Here is an 18,718-nt window from a genome sequence, read left to right on the forward strand (position 1 = left end):
TTAACCAAAGGTTTTGTATTTTTGTATCGATGTTCAATAGTTTCTTGTATATTATAAAAATAATCTGCTATTTATATTTTCTAGTTTGTGGATTATTTTTTATCTGACTCCTATTCTTAATCTTAACACACTCAAGTTTATCCATCTGACTGTTAATAATTTGTGCTTTTGTCTTGTTTTTAAAAAATTAACATTTTTCCTATTTTGTTGGCTAAATTATGGTGTTCTACCTTCAAATTTAAAAGTTCGCTTCTACTTCAAGTTAGGATATAGAAAGTCACAAAATACCATTGCTCCCACCATAACAATAATGAAAAGGCAGAAGCTGTAGAATGAGGACTCATAATGTCATTTATGAACTGCTATGCTCAAACTCAGCCAGTCTATACATAGAACTGGCCATATTTAGGATCCCAAGAACTTTGAGAACTGAGCTAACGGGGAGACCTCTGCCCAATCCTATCTACCTATACTTGGGATAGACTTGAATAGCACTGCAAAGGCTTTGAAAACTGACCTGACGTTGGAATGACAGTTCACAGAAGGTTAAAAAAAATCCACATTCTCCACTGCATATAAACAAGACCCAGAGTCTCATAACATAATATTCCAACATCCAGAATACAAACCAAATTTACTCAGAATATAAGGATGAGCCACAAAAGTCTACACTTGCATGGAAAATGACAATCAATAAATAGCAAATAATGAGAGGGTACAGGTGTTGGGATGATCTGACAAAGACTTTAAAAGAAATACTATAAAAATGCTCTAACAAGCAGTTGCCCACACACTCGCACAATATGAAAATATGTGCAAAATAGAATATATGAAATAGAAAATATGAAAATAAAATATAAGCCAACTAATAGAAAATATAAAGAACAACCAAATGGAAGTTTCAGAACTGAAAAATATAAAAACCAAAATTTAAAATTCAATGACTAGACTGACTAGAAGAATACAGATGACAGATGAAAGACACAGTGAACTTGAAGATAGATCAATAGGAATTACCCAATCAGAACAAAAGAGGGAGGGAAAGATAGGGAAAAAATTAACAGAGTCTCAGAAACCTTCGGGACAATAGCAAAAATCTAACATTCATGCCATCAGAGTCCCAGGAGAGGACAAAGAAATACAGGGCTGAAAAAAGTTACAAAAATACCTGAAAATGTCCAAGTTTGCTGAAAGACATCAACCTACAAACTGAAGAAACAATGAATTTCAAACAGGATAATCCCCAAGAAATCCATACTCAGATATATCATAATCAAATAGCTGAAAACTAAGACAAAGAAAAAATCCTGAAAACAACCAGAGAAAAATGACACATCACCCACAGGGAAACAATTTGAATGACTGCAGATTTCTCATTAAGAACCCTGGAATCCAGATATGTGTGGCTGAAATAAAAGAACTGCCATTATATCCAGCAAAAATACCCTTCAAGAATGAAGACAAGATAAAGGCATCTTTGGAAGAAGGAAAACTAGGCAGATCCATAGTCAGGAGATCTGCTCTACAAAAATTGCTAAAGAAAGTTCTTTAGAGATAAGGCAAAAAAAAAACAGCAGAATGAAATCTGGACTATCAGGATCAAAGGAGGATCAAGAGAAATGGTAAATATCTGGGCAAATATAATAGATTATACTCTTCATGGGTTCTTGAAACATACTCAACAATTGAAAGTAAAAAACATAATTTGGATTTCAATATTTTTCTGATTGAGATTTTAAGATATAAAGAGAGGTAGTATTGAAGATAAATGTATCCTAAAAGAGGAAGGGTACCATGGCCTAAATGGTGGTAAAGTTTCCACTTTAATTGGTACACTGTTGATACTAGTAAACAGTGATGAATTCAGTGTGTATATTTTCATCTCAAGTACAATCACTAAAAAATATGCAAACACATATTGTCCAAAACGCAATAGATAACTTAAAGTGGAATACCAAAACTCTTCAAATAACCCTTAAAAGGTTTCCTTACCTTAAAAGGTAAGAAAGGAAAGACAAGAATGCAAAACAAAGGGAACAAACAGAAAATAAAAAATAAAGTGGCTTATCTAGGCTAAATCCTAACATATCAATAATTACATTAAATGTAAATGGCCAAATAGACCCATTAAAGGCAGAGATTCTCAAACTGGGTTTTAAAAAAAAGACCCAACCGACCCAACTATACTCCGTCTTCTAGAAACACACTTCAAATGTAATGAAATAAGTAGGTTAAAAGTAAAAGGATAGAAATAGATGTGCCATGCAAACACTAATCAAAAGACAACTGGTAGTTCTATCCTTGATTTTTTGAGGAATCTCCATACTGTTTTCCATAGTGGCTGCACGAGTTTGCACTCCCACCAGCAGTGTATGAGACTTCCCTTCTCTCCACATCCTCTCCAACACATGTTGTTTCCTGTCTTGTTAATTATAGCCATTCTGACGGGCGTGAGGTGATATCTCATTGTAGTTTTGATTTGCATTTCCCTGATAGTTAGTGATTTTGAACATCTTTTCATGTGTCTATTGGCCATCTGTATATCTTCTTTGGAGAAATGTCTGTTCAGGTCTTTTGCCCATTTTTTAATTGGGTTGGTAGTTTTTTTGTTGTTGAGATGCATGAGTTCTTTATATATTTTGGAGATTAAGCCCTTATCAGATGTATGGTTTGCAAATATCTTCTCCCAATTGTTACCATATGATCCAGCTATTCCACTGTTGGGTATTTATCCAAAGAACTTGAAAACACCAATTTGCAAAGGTACATGCACCCCTGTGTTCATTGCAGCGTTATTCACAATAGCCAAGACTTGGAAGCAACCTAAGTGCCCATCAAGGGACGAATGGATAAAGAAGCTGTGGTATATATACACAATGGAATACTACTCAGCCATAAGAAACGATGAAATCCAGCCATTTGTGACAACATGGATGGACATTGAGGGTATAATGCAAAGTGAAATAAGTCAGAAGGAGAAGGTCAAATACCGTATGATTTCCTTCATTAAGTAGTAGATAATAACAACAATAAACAAACACATAGGGACAGAGATTGGATTGGTGGTTACCAGAGGGGAAGGGGGGAGGGAGGAGGGTGAAAGGGATAATTCGGTACACGTGTGTGGTGATGGGTTGTAATTAGTATTTTGGTGGTGAACATGATGTAATCTATGCAGAAATAGAAGTACAATGATGTACACCTGAAACTTTTACAATGTTATAAACCAATGTTACTGCAATAAACAAAAAATTAAAAGTAAAAAAAAAAAAAAAGACAACTGGAATGGATATAAAATGACAGAGTCAAATGGTATAATCCAAATATTGGGTTCTGCTTATTTTTGTGAGGTACTCAGCTGGAAAGGCCTCTCTCAGAATTAGCTGGATGTTCCTCATTTTCCTCTTCCTGGTCCACTAATCCACACTCCATCTATGTGTTCCATGGAGCTGTTCCATGAAAATTTGGCCTGCCCATTCCTGTTAACAGCTTATATATCAGTGGCAAAAAGGTTTCGGCTCTTGTTTGTATTTTGTTTTTCCATTCCTGTGCTCTATTCCATCAAGTGTATTTACATCATTCTAGTAATAATAGCATTAGATAAAATGTTCAAGGCACAGTACATTTCTAAAAACACCACCAGGAATACTTGTGAATGTCTTGAATGTTCACAACAGAGAGTTTTTGTAAGCATTCCTGGCTTTAGTTGTGAGAAGGTGAGACTGCAAATGGAATGTTCACTGGAATTGCTTTCCACATGAATCAGGAGAATTTGCCTCCCTGGGCCTTGTCAATCATAAACACACTTGCCTTTGCCTTCCTCCACCCTTGGTCTCCAAGAAGTGTGCCAGTGGATGAAATAGTGATTTTTGTAGCCGGGCTTGGAAAATATGTAGTAGAAATATTACTACTCTCTTCAGATATTCTTGAGGTTAAGATATTAGGATATAGTACAGAGGTATCTGCTGAGTTACATATTAGTCCTCAATACAGCCTGTGTGATGGATAGATGTTACCCAGATGTCTTGGATACTGAACCCAATGATCACATTTCCATTTACCCATTTCCAGTGGAGAACACTGGATTCCCTCTTCCTGAGTATCTATCTGAGTCACTGTTACATGTACTGCTGTCTGAGGTAGGACACCAGGTAAGGGTCTCTTTTAGCAAGGCTTCTGAAGAGCAGCTCCAGGGCCTGGTCCCCTTTATTCCTCACCAGCCTCAGCAGGGTCTCATTCTTCCTCTGCCGTGTCTGCTCCTGCTCCACCAGCTCCTTCTCATTCTCAGTGAGGACCTCACTGTCCTGAAGATCATCCAGCACCCCATTCAGGTCCCCCATTATGGCTTGGAGCTGTCGGAGATGCTGCCTCACAAAGGCTGCACCTGGATGGAACGAAGAGTTGCAGACTTAGGGAGGAACAGCTCACTTACAGGATTCAGAACCTATGCTCACGTAAAAGTCATAATTCTGTGTGGAGATATTTATCATTCTCTTTCACATGTTGCCTAAATCTTACACACACACACACATTTCCAGGGTAAGCGATCAATTTTCAGTGGTCCATGAATTTATGTACAGACAATGAATGCATCTTCTTCAATCCCATCCCTTCCCCTTCAATCCCATCCCTTCCCCCTCCAAGCTTTGAGAGCCTCACCTTTGCTACTTTCTGTTTTTCATTGGAACCCTACACAGGGCTCTATCTTGCTACACATTCATATATCCATCAACAATTGAACAAAAATCTGCAAGTTCATAAATTGTCAGTAGTCACACATGATGCTAGAGATATGCAGATGGATTAGGCTGGTTCCCTGCCCTCAAGCCTTTTCTGATAAGCTGTGTAGAAAGAGATGTAACTGGATAAGTACAACACAAAGGAAATAGAAGCACTGGGGGAAACACAATGTATTTTTCCATCATGCAGACTCAGGGTTCATGTTGGTGCCCATAATCAGTGTCTGTGTGACGTTGGCCAAGTTACATCACTTTCTTGTACCTCAGTTTCCTCACTAAAAGAATGCTTACATTTTATGTACAGTTTATGCCCCTCAACTTTTTTTCTTAACACAATGGCACAGATAATTAATGTCCGGTCATCTGGGGCTACAACCAAACAGGTTAATTTAATGATGCAATTTCTGTGAGATCTTGGTATTTATGTCAAAATGTTTATGTGGAATTTTACATTCAATGACTCCTAAATTTGCGTGAAGTTGCAGCCACAGGAAGATTCTTATCTTATTCTATTCCTGCTGCCTGAATTGCTTTTCACCTCTCCCATTTGTTTAGCAACTTCTCATCAATCTTCAGAACTGAGCATAAACTTCACTCTTTTACTTTCTCTGGGATGCACTCCGTGACTTTTTCACTCCTTCAAAGTTACATCAGAGCCCCCTGTTACATCCTCTCTTAAATCCCTCCAATTTTCCTTTGGAACACATATCACAACTGTATTTTGATAATCACTGTGAAATTAGTTTCATTGTTGTCACATGTTAGAATATAAACCCCATGAGTGCAGGGTCTGTGTCTGTCTTGTGCTACCTGCATCTACAGAGATGCTCCATACATGATTGTTATTTCGTGAACATTTCCATGCTCACTCTGACGTTCCTTCATGATTCTCTGGTGAAGCCCAGCCAAAGTTTATTGACAAGACTAAATAGAAATGGTGGATATGAAGCACAAATATAGACGTCCAGAATATTTAGCATACTACGAGTGTTTGATAAGTTGCATTTATCATCATCATCATCATTTTTATTACTCTAATGCCATAAAGGAGAAATGTAACCATAGCTTTAGGGTCACAAAGAAGAGGATGACTAACTTTAGAGCAAAGTCTTCACAGAAGAGCTAGTATCAGAGGAAGATTTGAGGAGGAGGATTTTGGTATTAAATACAGGGTGACACCAGGCAAAAAGGAAAAGAGGGAGAAAGAGATGTTGTGATTTATAGTGCATGGCGGCCAGAATGAAGATTTGACTCAAGTTGTGGACTGGGATCAGCTTCTAAAGGGTGTTGTAGACTAGGCTGATGAGATTCAGTTTTATCCTTCAGACAACAGGTAATAGATAATTCTTGCTCAAGAGCCTTGTATATTAGGAAGTATAGAGACCTTTTGTTGTGATGCACAGTCACCCCCTACAGGGAAGTTTTTTCAATTTCCTTCATGAAATCATCTTTACCTGATTCTTAACCAAGATCCATAGTTTAATTTGAACCCAACTGCAACTCCAGACGTGGAGCATTATATTTTTAGCTAGTTTGCCTCTCTGGACTTCCTGACAACACCAGCTGGCCAGGAAATATGTTTGTTACCATTTCCAGCCAATGTGACACCCTGAGGAGCCTTCTCTTCATTGGAAGAGATCAGAAGATGCTTTCTTCTTCTGGATGGTCTCTTTTGAGATATGAGGCTTGTCACTTTTACTGCATGGAACCTGACAATTGAAGCCAATGATACGGAAGGCAAGGTGGAGACATGGAGTGATATTGCTTCATTGTGACGTCATTTGCACCAATGGATCAGCCTTCCTGGAAGTCAGCGCCACCTGTCGCCCTTGCATTCATGTGAGCTAGGATACTCCCTTTATACTTGTAGTCCATTTAAGTCGGGCTTTCTGTCATTTGCCACACAAGTGTTTACACAGATACACAGGACATTACAGATTGCTGCCTTGGATGACTTTTAAATTAATATGGAGATGAGGGCATTAGGAGATAAGGATGTGCAGACACAAATCCATTACTTACCAGATGACGAAACTTAGGTTCTCTGAATCTTGACTGCTTAGTCTAAATAATTTCTTTCTCTGCTACATGCCAACTCCAATTTCTTAATTTTTACAACAGCCTCATAACCTGGCTCCCCACTTCCTGTCCATTCCTCACCCACAATCAATCATCCACACTGTTCGGAAGAATCCACGCACTGTTGTCCATCATTTAATAATTCCCCTTTGCTTTCAGCCTGAAGTCCAAAATATTCCAAATGTCATTCTGAGACTTTCGACTTCTGCTTCTTGCCTGCCTCTCTGGTCTCATGTTTGCTTCATCCCATTTCCAGCCCTATGGAAATATTTTAATTTATAGTTTCTCAGGTGCAAAATATTTTCCCCAAGAAAATGTGGTTGCGTATTCACAGTCTGCATATTACACTCAAACATGCTCACTGAGGTAAATCATACTCATTGTTTGTATTTATCTCTGACATCAGTCCGTCTTTGTAACTGACAAGGACGGAAGGAATGAACCCTCACTGAGCGACATCAAACCACTCAAAGATCTCCTGAAATCAGACACATCCTTCAGGTTTATAGTGTAAACGTTTCACTGACCTGAGAAACCAGGAGGGGCTGATGCAGCACCAAACTGGAGATCCACTAGAAAAGAGGGAAAAATTGGGGAATGAGATGAGATCAATCATCTACTCTTATTTAGTTTTTCTAATCTTTGATGCAACCCACTGAAATAGTTTAATTCCATTTTCTGAAATAAGGGTCCCGTTTTGAACATTAATATACTAATGGAACCCAAGTAAGTAGAAAGTCACTCACTGCCCATTAATAAAATGATCAGAGGAAGGATCAAATTTTTCCCATATTCTTCCTATTTCTATTTGCAAGCCAATACGTTCGGAAGTGTGAAAGCTACAACAAAATTATATCATACCGTCCCACATAAATTATCATCTAGGCCAATGTGTGCTGACTTGAAATACCAACATTGAGTGAGTAGATTTAAACATATATTTTTTAAATATTATAATACCAGGATTGTGATAGTGCAGAACTTTGGACACACATAAGTTGATGGAAGATTTGCCAATTGGAGCAACCATTTTGGAAGACATTAAACAATGCTTACCAATAAGCTTTCAACATGGTCTTACATTTTTTCTAAAATCCCTGATGTTGTTTAACGTTCTGATCAATTTTGTGGCCTCCTCCTTTGGCAGCTGCTCAGTCTCCACGTATGCCAACAATTATAAAATTGCACAGAAGGTGGAATTAAATAGACTTTATGCTCCTTCTCACTCATAATTAGTGCTTCCTGCTCATTATCTCCCAGGTAGGAGACATTTCCATTCTTACCACCAATGGCCATTGTCACTCCCAGGCTTACTTACATTTACATATATTATTTTTTGTGAGGAAGATCAGCCCTGTGCTAACATCTGCCAAGCCTCCTCTTTTTTGGCTGAGGAAGACTGGCCCTGGGCTAACATCCGTGCCCATCGTCCTCCACTTTATATGGGACGCCGCCACAGCATGGCTTGCCAAGCAGTGCGTCAGTGCACATCTGGGATCCGAACCGGTGAACCCCGGGTCACCGCAGCGGAGTGCGCGCACTTAACCGCTTGCGCCACTGGGCTGACCCCTCACGTTGACTATAAATGGACAGATTTATATTCCCCTCTGGGATGGGACCATAAATAGATTTTCCCCTTTAGCACACTTTACTACAACCAAGGGTAGAGGTGCACGTTTTCCTCCCCCAAATTTTAGCCTCACTCTTCTACCTACCTGGCTGGCTACACCAAAGTCTTCCAGACCAAAGTCTTATTTTTTTATTTTTATTTTTTATTTTTTGCTAATTTCAAGTTGGATTGGTTCCTTCATCTTCCCAGCATAGACCTTAGAGAAGGGCTGGATTTCTCCTGGGCTTCTGTAGGACAATTTCAACTCCTAGAAGAAACACACCACGTGACTTGAAGCAGTGGAGGGTAGAAAGGCTGGGTTACCTATAGTGAACTGGCCAATGGACTTAACCCCTGTTTTTTATATAATCTCATAGTTGGTTGAGAGGAAAACAGAGGGAGAGAGACCAACATCCTTTTAAGTTTACAATTTTAGGAAATATTGTTATTCCATGGAAGGAAGTGTAGCCTAGCTCTCAGCAGCACGTGGTTCAGAGAAAAATTGTCTGAACTACTGACCCTCCACTTGTCTTCCATTTGTTACAAAAGTACAAAACATTGGAAACCTGTAGAGTTAGATTCAAATTCTACTGACCTTGGATATTATTTCCAGGTGAGCAGAACCAGACACAATATAACAGGAACCAAAGTTCAGGGGTTCCACTGGGGGCGAGGTCTGCAGACACACACCACGGAACTTAGCTTCCTCATCATCTATCGCCTGAGGAAGAAGAGGAAGAAACAAATTAGAAAGCAAAAAAAAAGTAAATAAGAGAAGTAGTGGCATAAAAATTTATGAATATATTGTATTAAGTAGTATGTATGACAAGATTCTATTGATACAAAGATTTATATACAGATAGAAACATATGAATATGTCTCTATGCATGAAGAGATGTATTAATGAAATTTTACTGGTGATTATCTCAGAGCCAAGGGATTTCTTTTTATTACAAATCTCTGTATAGTTTCATTTTCTTTGTATAATGTGGCAGGGATTGGCCGGGTGCTCCTGAAACCTGGAGACAAAGAGACTTCCTTCTTGTGCCTCAGCAGGGGACCCTCTGTGTCTGCAGCTACATCTGTGATGGAGAAAGGTAGAGATTTTACTTCTCTCCACTGCAGGGCTGCTGTCACGTGAGGTGCTATACCTCCTGAGCACCAGCAAACAATACTGTGATGTGGCCTCTGAGAAGCCCAGACGCCTCAGAACGATCTGAGCAGCCACCAAAGACACTCAATAGCACTCAAATAATGAAATAATAATAACATCTGAGAAGTCTCAGATACAGCTCAAAAGAGACTTTATGGAATGAACGAGCAAGAATTTCTGTTAAAAACAATTACAGTACATGGTGTTATTTGTCCAGTTAGTAAATACTCTGGGGGGTAGTGACTGAGAGGGGGCAGGGAGGGGCAAGAGGGGGCTTCAGAGAAACTGATGATGTTCTAATTCTTGATCTAGGTGCTGGATACATGATGTGTCCACTGTGAAAATTATGGAGCAACGAATTATCTGCATATTTGATTAAGTTTAAAAAATCAGTAGATACATTTGAAGGAAAGGATGGCCAATACTGAAACCTGATTTAGGACTAGAAGATCAAGTGAAAGAAAAATTTCAAATTGTATTGATCACAGAGATGACACCATGATGGGGAGGAGGCAGAGAAGGGAGGTGGAGAGCTATACACACAAGGAGTCACTCCCTATACATCCACTCATAAAGAGTAACAACTCCAGAGCGATGAAAAGAAACTGACAGAGGAAAGACAATAAAGTGTCATGCCATCTCTGATGAAGAATTGTTTTAAATGAAGAGATACACTTAATTGAAATTATAATAATAAGAGGCTGGAACTAAAATAATCAAAGACCTCAGTATAACTTTGACGGGTTATCACTATGAGAAGACGTCAGTATAACTTTGATGGGTTATCATTAAGAGCAGATTTCTGCAGATATTCAGAGACATGCCACTATACTTAGTTGGTCTTATGGATTGAAACTCGAAGCAGTCCCTTAATCTTCTTTATTTTTTATACCACTTATCATTTGCACATATATTTTTCCTATAGCACAAACATTCCATACGATATCTTTGGTTATCCTGTTTTTGTTTGTTTTGTTCACTGATGTATCCCCAGTCCCTAAAATAGTGCCTGGAATACGCAAGGCACAGAATAAATATTTGTTGAATGAGTAAATGAATTTCCCTGGAGCCACGCTATTGAATAGAAATATAAAGCGAGCCCCAAACGTAATTACAAATTTTCTAACAGCTGCATTTTTAAGAAAATTAAAAGAAGCAGGTGAAATTACTTTTAGTAATATGTTTATGATATAATTCTTTTAACCTAACATATTATCATTTAAACATGTAACCAACATAAGAATTTATATTAATTTATATTGTCTTCAAAATCTGTGTTTTTTTTAAATTTACAGTACATCTCAATTCAAGTAGTCAATACCCACATGTAGCCAATGGCTACCACATTGGCCTACATTGCTCTTGAAGTAAGCAGGGAAAGTCCTCAGGGAAACAATAGACATTTTGAGTTTAAATTGTGGTTTCAAGTGAAGAAAAGGTTTCTACTCTCTCCTTCTCCTACAAACAGAGGAAGAGAGACCACCTTTCATTCATTCTGTCAACAAAATTTGATGAGTGCCTACAAAAGGCCTTACACTGTGCTTTTAACTAATTTATGATTAAGTAGAAATGGTCTCTCCCATTTACGGAGTTTACAATCTACAGAGAATCTCTTTATTGTCTCAATAAAGAGATATATGAGTACGTTGGCAGGAAGGAAGAGAGTGCAGTGATCAAAAATAACAGGAGGGCTGGACCAAACTGGAGAGTCTGGAAATAAACTTTCTAAAGCAGAGACATTAAGGCAAACACTAGAAAGATGGGAAGAAGCCAGTCTTGCAGAGGAAACAAAATAGGCAAGGGCCCAGAAGCAAGAATTCTTGGAGTGTCTGAGGTAGTAAAATGCAGGTCATTGGTGCTGGAACATAATGTGTGAGAAGACAGTGGCGGGAGATGGACAAGAGAGGCCCCTCAGGCCCAAGTAATGCCGTAGCCAGAGTAAATTATACGGTTCATGTTCTAAGGGTAATAAAGATTCACGGAAGAGTCTTGGTCAAGGAGTGATATGGTATTATTTATGCTTGTAAAAGATCTCTCTGTTGCTAGATTAAAAATAGATGAAAAACAATGGAACCAGTGAGATAAGTCCGGAGGGTTTAGTCATATTTCTAGCAAAAGACGGTAGTAGTGGATCGGACTAAAGCTGGCAATGACGATGAAGGGAAATGAGACTGATTCAAGTTATATTATCTTTACTTTGAAAGTAAAGATATATGTACCCATATATCTCTTTGTTTATTTATTTATCATCTGTTTCTCTGTAGATGGTAACTCCATAAATATTTCCTGAAACACAATGAAAGTAAAGTTGATTGGTATTAATGATACATTGGATGTGGAAAAGAAAGGAAATGGAGGAATCAAGGATGATATTCTAGATTTTGGTTTGAATGACTTAACGGAACTTGGTTTTCTATCCTCAGTGGGGAAGAGAGTTGAAATGACAGTTTTAGGGAAGAAAGTGAAATTAATATATACGGTTAGATACACTGATTAAGCAGTCAAATGGGAATGTTAAGTCAGGCAGTTACAATTCGGAGCTCGGAAGAGAGACCAGGACTGGAGATACAGATTTAGGAATTCCTCTCTTACATGGAATTCAATTTTGGGACTGAAAGAATTCACTAAGACCGTCAGTGAGTACGGAAAGGAGAAAGGAGAGTCCAATATTCAGCCCTGGGAACTCGAGATTCAGAGGGAGTTTCAGATCAAGATCCCGCAGAGGCAGTTTGAAGAAAGGCGAGAACAGTAACTGAGAAATTGGGAAAATACAGTGTTAAAGAATTCAAGAGGACTGTTTCCAAGGAAGGGAGTGATCAACGACATAACATGCTACTGAGACTTCAGGTAAGAATTATTCAATGTGGAAGTCACTGGTGATTTTAAAACGAGCCATTTTAAGGAATGGTGGTGAAGTAATCCAGTTAGAGGGATTTGAGGACAGAGTTAAAACTGAGTGTTATCGAGACTATGGATCCACAGAGCTGTTGATCCATTTGCTAAGAAGCATAAGAGAAAAATAGAAACTATGGTTGGAGAAGGAAGAATGGTCCAGAAAGGCATTTCCAATATGGTAGCTATGCTAGATTTTGGTTTGCTGATGGGAATGATGCACTAAGGTAGGAGACACCGACGGAGGAGGTGAGGGAAGATGCCTCAATGTGTGGTGTCCGATGTACGACAGGAAGGAAAGGGATCCAGGACATGTTTTAAGTCATGGCCTCGCTCAAGCAGAGGGCGACTTCGTCGGTTGTAGGAGAACGGGAAAAGTGAAGATGGTGCAGAATTAGACTTACAAAGTTGATGGTGGAAACATGAGGTCATTTCCATCTCGTTGTTTCTATTGTATCAGTAAGGTATGAGGGAAGTTATCATGCGAGATTTGGGGTCAAGGAAGGAAGAAGAAATAGCAAGATGAGGCCAGGAACTGGGGTGTGTCCAAAATGAAAAGTCCCACAAGAATTTGTTTTTGTTGTTGTTGTTTTCTTCTTTTCCTGTGTAAGCTAGGAATGGTCATCTTTAGCACCCTGATTTAACCGTTTTCTCTTGTATTTTAAATACCCACAGTTACTCACAACCCCAAATACTGCCAGGCACCCACCTGCCTGTTGTTATTGGGAAGTAGGAGTATTAAATAACAGGGCAGTCAAATCAGATGTAATCATCCCCCTGTCTCCTCTCCACCGAGGCTGGAGGGACAGATGTGGTACTTTATCCAGGATCACAGAAGCTGTGGAGCCACAGGGACCAGTGCATCTGCTTTATCACTAACCCTGGACAGGGTGGGGGGCAATGAGACTCAATGCATTTTGCAAATGCATTAGAGGGAGAGGCCACTGAATAGGAGGAGGATGACTCCAGAGGGGCAAGTGTGGGTTTAATTCAGAAATCACCAATTTAAAATTCTGCAGTGGAATCTCTGCATCTTACTCCTGCCAATCCTCCAAAAGTCTCCTCTCTCTTTTTCCTTTTCCTTGCGAGCCAGAAGAGGGAAGCTCCATTTTTAGTAGAACTGAATTTCTATTGCAGATCATTGCATATAGCTCAAGGGTCAGCACCCACGGATTGACCTCATGAAGGGTGATCCATAAGTCTATACATGAAAACCATGCTTGGTCTTTTCTGCCTAATAAGGAGATGGAAGGTCCAAAGTGACAAGCTGGAAAGGTAACTCGCATCTTCTCATGACCTCCAAAATCTCTCAGCTTTACCTTCCTTAGCACGGAATCACTGGGAATAAGGTACACGTGGAATTTAATATCTTCAGGGTGGAAGTGACAATAGATCAGTGCTGTGGAAGTGATGGGGACTGAGAGACGGGTCCCCCTGGCAATACTCAGCAGGATTCCCATCAGAGAGAAGCTGGGGTTTTCCAGGACGGCATAGAAGGATCCACTCGGGCTGGTCGCTCCAGGATCATCCCTTCCTCCTTAAAATGGGCAACTTTGAACCAGGAGACATCGACTTCATCTGGGTAGGAGAAGCACAGTGGCAGTAAGGCAGAATGTTCCCTGACCTCCCCACAGTGGCCTCTCTCCCCTCATTACCTTGGAGGGAGATGACGTGGGGGAGGTGGAGTTCAGCAACGGCCTCCCCAGGCTCCATGGAGATGTCAAACAAGGGACTCGCCACCATCCACTGGTCATGGTGCTGCAGGTCCAGGTCCAGATGCTGACCCCAAGAATTGAACGCAATCTCCACAGTCACTGCCGCCCTTACCAGGAAGCCAAGGTGTGTGGCTGGCCACAGATAGCAGCCGGCCGTGGGGAGGTGTATCCTGAAAGGAGCCAGAGTAGAAGTCATGCTGGGAGAACACTAGGGCTTTGATTTGAAGAACAGTTGTGGAGAAGGATGCAGTGTCTGGGGTGAGGCAAAGTTCAAGACCCATCTGCAACTTTTACTATATTAAAAAACTCTGAGGGGTTAATTAAGCTCTCTGGCCCCCCTTTCTCAGTATTCTATATTTGTTGAAATTAAAGTATCAATTTAGTTCATGAAATAAACACAACATTGGTAAAATTTCAGATATCTTAAGGGACGAATCATGTACACATGTATAGGATCATGTAATACAGACTTCCTTTAGAGCAGAGTTGTATTTAAATAATCAGAATCTTCTGTTCTTACCTGTATCTGTTTATGCTTTGATCGACCAACTCAACATCCACACTTCCTCCAGGTCCCAGAAACTGATTACTATTACAAGCTAGTTTAACCCCAGAAGAGAGTGTGGCAGCCAAGGAGGACACTACTTGCTTGTGTGATGAGCAACTAACTCCTGAAAAGAAAATACCGCACAAGTCAGATGTAGCTTGTTGGAAAAGCATGGTCGGAAGGAGTCTTGGGTGTTGGATTATACACAGGCTGTCGGCAATATGGATATTGGAGAGAAGGGTATGTGGCTAGAACATAGGGCTCTGTTCTTTGAATCCAGACAAGAAAGGGCACAAGAGTGTTCTTTGTCACTAATAAAATTGTACCCCCAAATTTAAGAGGGAAGCCTGGCTGAACAGTTTTGTTGGTGGGCTGCATTTGTCTTGGGCAGAAACCAAGGCAGTTAAATTTCTACGTGGTCCCAAATAGTAGATAATACCTTCAGCTGGTGGGGAAAGTCAAGTCCAGAAAAGGAACAAGCGCAAAAGCTGAAGAGACAGAGGAACACGTGTTTGTCCTCACATCCGCCACCACCCCGAGGCATCACAGACCATCCCCTGGTTCTTTGAGCATTCCTGACCCAATAGGGAGAGCCTTAGCAGTAGCACGCAGGCACTGCTGGACTCCGTGCCCACTGCTCAGGCTCTGAGATGAGAAGTGGTCCTACTACCTGGAAGACTTATCACCTCCAAGTTTGTTTTATTTGTCTTTAAAATAGAGTCAACACAATCCACTCATAGAGTTTCTGTGGATAATAAAAAGAGATTATGTGTAACATCCCTAATAGAGTGTTTGGAATATGGAATTGATTCCAGAAGTAATGGCTAAGATCACAAGTACTTCCTATCCCCTTTAAGTTGCTGAGTGCACCATATTAGAGATGAGAAAAATTACTTTTGATCTTTGCTGCCATAAGACCTCACAACTGTGTTCTCCACATAAAACCACAGGACACTTCCATCAACCCACTGACACACCCCTGGCCCCTGCTCTATATTAGCGAATTACCTGATTCTTCTCTCCGTGTAGAGTCCTCTTCTGCTATGCTGCTGACTGGGGTCCTTTTGTGTCAAAAATAAGGAAAATAGCAAGAAGTAGTTAAAAGAATGAAGATGTGATTAAAACCTAGAGCTGTATCATCCAAAAGGTAGTCACTAACCAAAAGAGGCTATTTAAATTTAACGTAATTTGATTTAATTAAGAATTCAGCTCCTTGGTTGAAATTTCTGTTAAACAGTACTGCTCTAGACTATAAAGAGATGACTTGGATAAAGTGTAGGATAGTAGAACCAAGGAGCTCTCTAGAACCCAGTGTGTCTTGACTACTCTCCTTCTTCTTTTATTATTTATTGTCAGTGTCATTGAGTCCATTTTGACTCCTAGTGACCCCGTGTACAGCAGAGCAGAGCCCCGCCTGCTCTTTTTGTGCCATCCTTTCACCTTCCAATGCTATATCAGACCATGCTCCACTGCTATTCATAGGATTTTCATGGCCAATATTTTTGGGAAGTGCATGGCCAGGTCCTTCTTCCTAGTCTGTCTTAGTCTGGAAGCTCCACTAAAACCTGTCCACCATAGGTGACCTTGCTCGTATTGGAAATACTGGTGGCGTAGCTTTCAGCATCACAGCAATATGCAGCCACCACAGTATGACAACCAACAGAAAGGTGGCGTGGTCCCCTGACTGGGAAACAAGCCTGGCGTGGCAGTGAGGGCGTGGACTCTTAACCACTAGACCACCAGGGCTGGCTCCTCCAATTTACCAGTGTCCAAAATGGCCATAGCTACTTTCTTTTGCTTAAATTGCTCTGATTGGTTCATATGACTGTTGGAATAAAAAAACTGAACCCAATTGACCCATGGATGAAATACATGCCCCCATAGCAGTGGTTCCCAAACTTGAGACACCGGGATGTTTAAAATCCCCAATGCACAGGTCACAGCCCAGACCAATTAACTCAGAAGGTTGGAGGGGGAACCTAAGCATCAGTACTTTTAAAACTTCCCAAGTGATTCGACTATTTAGCCAAAGTTAAAAATCGTGGTCTATAGGGTGATCTAGTGGTTAAGCATCTGGCATGAGAAATCTGTCCTAATATAGGTGATCCCTTCTGGATGAAGACAACCACTCAATGTGGAACCAATCAAGACCAGGAGAATCAAAGGGCAAGAGTCCCAATTCCTAAGAAAGGGTGTGATGCAATATGAAATAACAATTATTTCTATAGATCCAATATTTATTGCATAATTGCTGCTGCTGTGGTACCATGAAACATTGTCTCATTTGTCTGACATTTTTTTAGGTTCTCTTGATTTCTTGATATATACCTGAAATCCTTGATCTCTTGATTCCTTTATATATTCCTTGATATGTCTATTCATTTCAACATGAAAGAGATTAGCAGAGAAATTGATACATGGATTAAGGTTAAAGAGAACAAGTATTTGGAGAAGTGAGAGTAAAAGAAAGGATCTATAGCTCTTGTCTTGAAAGAGTTCTTGGGTAAACCATGTGAGAGAACCTTGGGCTGCCATTCTAAGACTTCGTGTTGTATCTGAGGCTACAAATGTAGTCACGGGTTATGTTAGCCCCATGCAAAGTACTGAGGGTGAATATGCCATCTTCTATTCTCCCTCGTGGTGTTTGTGCACGCTGGATTCCGGTGGGTGGCTGAGGTTGGGATTTAGGAGTCGGAGAGGAAGCCAGTGATGAGTTGGAGCTGCATCGTGAGAGCCGATTGTTAAATTTCCTAGAATTTTGCAGGCAGGTTGTTAAACACAGCTATTACTAAAAATTAAATTACATAAATTTACATTTAAATAAACTATATTACAAAGGTAATAAATACTCAAAACTTATCACTGTCTAATCATTTTACTACATTTGACTACAGTCTGTGCTCTTGAGGTTATTTACATCTATGGCATCTGTGCAGTGACAATACAATGGTGGGCTACTGCGCATCTATTCCCAACCCTGTGTTCAGGAACATCATGTTGATAGTTTGAAATTTGCCTTGATGGGAGGATTCACCCCACAGAAATTGGCAAATGCTGCAAATAGAGGCTTTCCCCTCTCCCCTGGGGAAGCTGGTATCAAACATTTACCAGCACACCACTTCAGGGACCCCACTCTGGCCTTCAGACTCATCATCAGCCAGTTTCCTAGAAAATTAAGTGGGTGACCACCTCAACCAATGATGCAGTGATCTCTGATTACATCAGTTTTCGTCTTTTTGTGTGTGGCTTCTCAAGACACCTAGCTGGAAGAAGAGGTGGTTAGCCTCATTCAGAAATTTCTGGGTTTGTTGGTAATATTGTATAAGCTCATTCACTCTCCTCCTGATTCCTATATAAACGACCCAAATTCTTACAGTCCTCTGTGATATCGAGAAACAGAATCCAATACTGACAGCTTTCCCCACAGGTTACTTTCCCTTACCTGGTAGCCTCATCCCCAAAGAGTTCAGGCTCGGGAGTAATGTTGTGCAATGATGGCTTTACTGTCATCACATCACCATAATTTGAGACATCATCAAAAATTTCACACACATAGGATTCCTCAGGATAAACTCTGGAAAGACAGAACGAGAGCTGTGCTACGAATACAATGCAGAGGCCAGGCGGTAGAACAATCTTTGTAGCATGATTTTGTGTTAATAGCTGTAGATCCCATATTTTGTCTTGAGGGAAATCTTCTCTCAAGCCTACATGACTCCATCGCGCCCCTCATTATATTGAAGTCAACTGTTTGTGTCTCTGTCTCCCACTAATTACTGCTCTCTCCATCCTAGGAATCAGAACTCAGTCGATTCTCAAAACACAAGGTTTTGTTTCATAATAGGGCAACACGCTTGTTGACCTAAGTGACCTTGTTGAGAATTTTAGGGACAAGAGAAGATTCCTAGTTTATATTCTACCTTCACACATCATTGGTGCTCAAGAGAATGGGACCCTAACATGATTGATTTAAGCTCCGGGACA

The 18,718-nt window shown here is 40.2% G+C and overlaps 1 pseudogene; it reads right to left on the bottom strand.

Annotated features, from left to right (window-relative positions):
- Nucleotides 1-3,337: 3,337 nt before the first annotated feature.
- On the bottom strand, nt 3,338-18,584 carry LOC131397092 (caspase recruitment domain-containing protein 8-like; annotated as a pseudogene).
- Nucleotides 18,585-18,718: the final 134 nt, after the last annotated feature.

This window comes from Diceros bicornis, chromosome 34 (genome assembly GCF_020826845.1).
Source record: "Diceros bicornis minor isolate mBicDic1 chromosome 34, mDicBic1.mat.cur, whole genome shotgun sequence".
NCBI classification, from domain to species: Eukaryota; Metazoa; Chordata; class Mammalia; order Perissodactyla; family Rhinocerotidae; genus Diceros; species Diceros bicornis.